Below are 6,162 nucleotides of genomic sequence, written 5' to 3' on the forward strand. Positions count from 1 at the left end.
ATAATAATAATAATAATAATAACAACATTAATAATGACATTATTATTACTAGTGGTAGTAGTAGTAGTATCAAAGACGTTATTATTCTCATAAATTACGCAAAAGGGGGGTAGATGTCTGTGCTAAATCATTTATTTGGAACAAATGATTTGAAATATTTTTTCAACACCAGCAATTTTACATTAGCTAATAATTGAAAACAAGCACACAAACTGTATTTTTGAATGGCAGAACATGAATGATAAATGCATGCCGAAAATATATTTTTTGTACATATAACATGTATAACTTTCATGTACAACATATGTTTTACACATAGTATGCAACATGGAGCGACGTAAAATAAGAAAATACATATGCAAGATGCCAACACTAAGTTATGTACGTATTCAAAGTTTATTCAATACATATATACCAAACATATTATTTAAATACATTACATTACAGAAAACAATTATATTGCGAGCGATGCGAGAAAGAAAATTTTTAGATCCAATTTTTGCAATTTAAAACAATATTGATTTAATAGGGAGCAAATAATATCACATGGCGCCAAGGCATTCTCTCTTTCACAACTTTTTTTTTTTAATTTAGATCATTTGGCGACCATGGCCGACTCCCGCCACTCCCTAGCTACTTGACGAGACTGAGAAAAGCAGGCATTGCAAGCGAAGCGAGCAAGAACATTTTACGAAATGTATTTTTATTTGTATAAAATTTGAAATAGAAGGGGGCAATTGCTCCTCTTTGCCCCCTGCAGGAGTCCTTGGCCATCAATGTTTGCCCCTCCTAGAATTGACTTCCGTCGAAGGTTAGGGGGCAATGCCCCTGCCCCCCCCCCTGTGGTTTGCACCACTGAGTAAGTCCGAAATTTGGAGGAAGAAATTGAATCAATCCTGCTGCAGCAACTTGTTCTTTGGGAAGCGATGATCACTTTATTCCAGGCGATTTTCTTCTATTATTATTGCACGTTGCAAGAGCAAAAACAGGGTGATTTGTTCTCATTCTACCGGCATTCAAGAAAAGGCGTGTATAAGTAAAAAAAAATGAACCATTTATCTCAAGCTTCCAAATACGCTAACGAAACAAGTTCCATTCTGTCCTCTTAATGACGTCATAGCGCGCACAGGATCATGGGAATAAATCTCAGAACCCCGGGAATGGCATAACGGCTGTTCGTAAACTCCAGCCAAGTCAGACGAAGCCGGCTACATCTGTACGTAAACTCAATCCAAGTACGGCTAGCTCCGCCCACTTCCGGTTCCGTGACGTCACGGTGACGTATCCGGCTTACTTGGCTCGTAAGATTTGTAAGCCTTTCTCGATGCGACTGAGTTGGCTGACTGCAGACGAAAACTAGCAGAAAGCACGACGCGACAGCTTTCAATGACCGGCAATCATTTATTTGATGCCTTCGTAAGTCAGAAAGGCAGCTGAAGGAAAAGATGTAGTTAATATTATGTTTATCATTCTTTCCGTAGATATATATATATATATGGGAAAAAATATGCAAAAACTGGTATCCGAAGAGAAAAAAGTATAAAACAATGAAAAGTAGTTTTTGATCTGAACTGTAATGAAATAAATATATTTGAAACCATTTCATTTACCATAATTCAACGTTATTAGTTGGTGTTAACACACGGTATACTAAACTAAATTCACCAACCAATAAAATACTACAAAATAATTATTTTTGATGTGTAGGCATATGTATGATCATTTTTTTTCGGTTATTTTTTGTGTCAATTTCAAAAATCTTGTCAAAATATTCTATTAATTTATATTAATGTAGCCGAGCTTTATATAGAAGTGAGATTTAGTGCCATTTACACCTAATACTACTTCCGAAGAAAGTCAACTGCTTTTAAACATGCTCAAGAGTCAAGCAGACGAGACGATCCACCATGCCATAATCCATGCTGTTCGTAAACGGCAGCGTGGAACAGCTTGGCTAGTGACGTCGACATGACGTTTCGTGTGACGTCTGCGTAATCCACTCGTAAGATCTGCGCTGAGTTGGCTGGAGTTTATGAACAGCCGTATACCTAATAAAGATACCTTGACTTGTAGCTATTGTATTTTTTTGTTTGTTGATAAATATCTAAGTTTGTTACATGTTGCCAGGTTGACACATCAAGGTTAGCCTATTTGTACACCTGACACTAGTTGCCTGTGACATCATAAATATTTACAAAGTTAAGAAACGAACAGATACAATATTTCAACTAAATAACAGACAACTACAATGTAATGTCCAGGGCATTACAAGCTCTATCTCTTGTGCATGCTTATTTAAACTTACACCTGGTCTGCACTCAACATTTCCTCATGATGAGAGCAATATATGGGGTTGAAATGTTGGAGATAAGCGCCAGCTTAATCTAGCTGGTAATTGAAGAACACCTGTTTAAGATCCCAATAGTTCTCTATTCTCAGCAAGGATATAGTGGAGCTTTCACCACCATTAAATAATTGTAGACAGTGTTCTCATGGGAATTTACATCTGTATATCATACAGATCATTTCATCAATATCATTGAATCCTTGAAAAATGGAAACAAAACAAGTGTCCGAAACATCAAAGTAAAAGCAAATCAGTGGTCAAAAGTCTTACTTCATTACAGTACGTTACATGAAGTTATTTTAAGGAATATGTAACTTGACTATGTAGGCGATAAGTTAATGAAAATTCATATAAGAAATTAACATTGCTGACCACTCCTCTGCATCAAGCTCTTATCTTTGGTGCAAACAGTTCAGGGCTCAATTCCTGGTGGGAGCTAAAAACATTCAGTGTTGGCCTAGCATCGTAAGGACCATGAGGGAGCTACTTGAAAGCAATCGTAGCAGCCTCTGGTATTGAAAGCCAGAAGACAGCAGCAAAGGTACTGGAAGCTGACCACATGACAACCACCAAAATATCACTTGGATGGTCCTGGTAAATTCATCAGCATCATTAGTATCCATTCAACTCTCACAAGATGGCAAGAGCTAAAATTTTGAACATGAAATAAGCCGTACTCTACTCTCAAAATGCATAATCCAACATGATGGGCAGGAAGATAAGAAGCTGTGTATGCTCTTAAAGAGAAGTTTTTGTTATGTGAAAGTTTTATCTTATATACTTTAACAAGCAGGAAGACAAATGAAAGAAGTGGTGTTATTTTCCTTAAGGGTTAAATGGAGTTTTTCAGTTAAATTTTATTACCTGCAGTTTAATGTAAAGTTTCAGAAGAGTTAAATATCATTTATAAGGAACAAAAGCAGAATCTCTTGATGATATGACTGCATGTAATCTCTTAGATAATGCTCTCTTCTTAGAAATGTCTGAGCTTCAATTTGATTCACTTGTTGAAGTGATGAAAATTTGTGCCAAGTAAGGAATTTCAAGTGAATTTTCTGACAAAAGAATCAAGAAATTAAAGAAGCTTTTTGACAAACTCTGACAGGTTAAAAAGGCTTACCAATCAAGAGAACTGGTTCGCCCCGTCAATATTTTACCCAATGATAGACAAAATTTGCTAACAACTGGACAATCTTTTTAATGGAATGGAAGCTATTGTACACATCTAGAAAGTAATACAACATTCTTTTTTCATGATGAACAGACACTGAGCTTTGTGGAGAACCTTAAAAAATGCTAGAACATTTCCAGGCATTTATTTCAATCACAAATATTATCAGTTAAATGTTCTTTCATAACCCTTATGCGTTCAAGGCTTTTTTTATGTACCTTACTGCCACTCTCCCATGTAATGACCCTGCGTGGTCATCACATTTAGCGATCCTGCGTGATAGCTATATTCTTTAATATATAATTATTAATGCTTGAGAAATGCCCTGCGAGGCTTACACTTTTGATTTATCTTTTATCTAATTTTGAGTGCTTTGTTGTTAAGCATGAAACATATATTGTTGTGGCACACAAGTTTTGGTTAAAGAAAGCATGTTAAATGCCCTGTGTGGCTTACGCTTTCAGTTATCTTTTGTGCAGTAATTATTTTTTAATATGTAATTTGCATTGTCGAATCTCTTTGTCTTTAATGTTACGTGTTTAGTTTAGCACACAAGTGTTAAGTATGTATCGCCACATGCTAGTGGTTTTTACAATGCAAAACTTGATAATTTATAATGCATGAGTTGCATCTCGTGTATTGAAGGGAGTTTGCAATGCTGCAGGCGCTTAGATCTGATCTTCTCCACCCACCTCTGTGCTGCCACCAAACAGTATATAAACAATGCAGTGAGGCCCGGAGCGGAGTCGACTGCCAGATGCCTGCTGCGAAAGACCTGGTTCCCAGATCTAGTCTGGAAGTTTCCCCTACCGGGATCCAATAGCTAAGCAACAAGTAGGAAGGAGGAGAATAAGAAAAGCATATTACACCTGGTCTGCCCCATAAGAGCTTGGTGTGCTACCCTTAGGTCGTGGCGGCCCAAGCTCAAGTCTCCTGGGTGCTCCCAGATCTTCCCTCTATACCTTGCCATCTCTTGCTACTGACTGGACATACCAAGGAACCGAACTGTTCCCTTGCAGTAGCTGTATTGACTTTGCGGCGTCCTTTCATACCAACACCTTTGTGAAACCGCGGGCCCCTTGGCTCGTCCCTCGCAATTGATTGGACGCTTTCGCATGTTGTCCCCAGACGGCGTGGCACGTGACGACTACCAAGGTTCCTATTGGTTACCTGCATTAGTTGGTTCCCCCTAAATTAGATAAGGTTACTAACACTGCCCAGGTACCTCACTGAGAGGAAATAAGAGCTTATGTGCTAAACTGGTTATTTACATGCGTGTATAAATATAAATAAACTTTTACTAGTTGACTTTTGACCTTTCCATACTAAACTCCGCAAGCCCTGAGATACTTTGAGTTCATGTCTTCGGCTGGCTACAAGCTAGTATATATGGGTACACTTTTGCACCGCTTCATGGTGTAGTGTGCAGTGCTCCGGCACGAACGTTGCACACATTAGCAGAGAGATTGATTATTAATCTTAATTTGTTTATGAGTAAAGAATGCACTGTATTTCACAGTAGCTATCTATTTTATTATTCATTTTGCATACACTCTTATTATTAGCATAGAGCAGTGATTCTCAACTTTCATGAGCCTATGGCCCAGTAAATTCAGTTTTTTAAAAAATTCGATTGCCTGATCGCATCAATTTTACTCCTAAATAACTTTCTAATTTTTTAAAACTTTATTGGATGACAATGACTGGATCAAATGGAATCTTTTAGTTTCCTCTGGCCAATATAATTAAGCAAATTTGGTAAGTGCTGATTTTCATTTGCATGTAACAGTTGCAGACACCGAAAAATTTCTAATTAATCAGAATATTCCTATTTCAATATGTGTGTAAATAAAAGTTACTGCATAAACTAAATTGACCATGGTGCCAGGTCATCAACTTCCAAATTTGGAGACAGGAAGCAACATGTGTCTTGGATTTGATCCTTTCATCACTCACTACCATCATGAATTGTAAATTTGCCAGACATATTAATACCCACATGATCTACAGACACTGAGACATAAGTACATAAAGATGACAGTCCCCTTTCAGCAGCTTTGTTTTCTCAACAGCACTGGCCAGAAAGGATTTCCTCCTATCGATGGTGAACCCCGAATGAAAGGTTATCTTTCCAGGTGGTTTCCAGCTTGGGCTGAAATTTGCTAAATTCAGGAGAAACCCTCATGGTTCAGTATAACATTTTGCAGCTCAGTACTGGACTATGGCCTGGTGCTTCAGAGACACTGGCATAGAGTTCCTACTGTGGGTACTCTTTGTTATTAGTCTCTGCCATTTAAAAAAAATATATATATATATATAAACACATCTTTAATCATACTCAAGATAATTATATTTGGTTAGCACCCCAATTGAAAAATGCACCAAAAATGCTGAAATTGCATTTTTTTTTTGTATTCGTAGATCCAGTTACTATAATGGCATAAACTGGTCAGTTGAGTATTCTGCCCTGGGGTCGCCATGAGTGTCAATATTATCATGTCATCACTCATCCTCATCAAATGTGGCAGAAAAGTGATGCTAAATAACAAACATTAAATCAACCAAATCAAACAAAAGGGAATATGATAGCAAAGACTAGGTTCCCTGCCATGGTCTACCCTCTTCTTGTCATATTTCAATTTAG

The sequence above is a fragment of the Lepisma saccharinum genome, chromosome 27 (genome assembly GCF_977018435.1).
Source record: "Lepisma saccharinum chromosome 27, izLepSacc3.1, whole genome shotgun sequence".
In the NCBI taxonomy this organism is placed as follows: Eukaryota; Metazoa; Arthropoda; class Insecta; order Zygentoma; family Lepismatidae; genus Lepisma; species Lepisma saccharinum.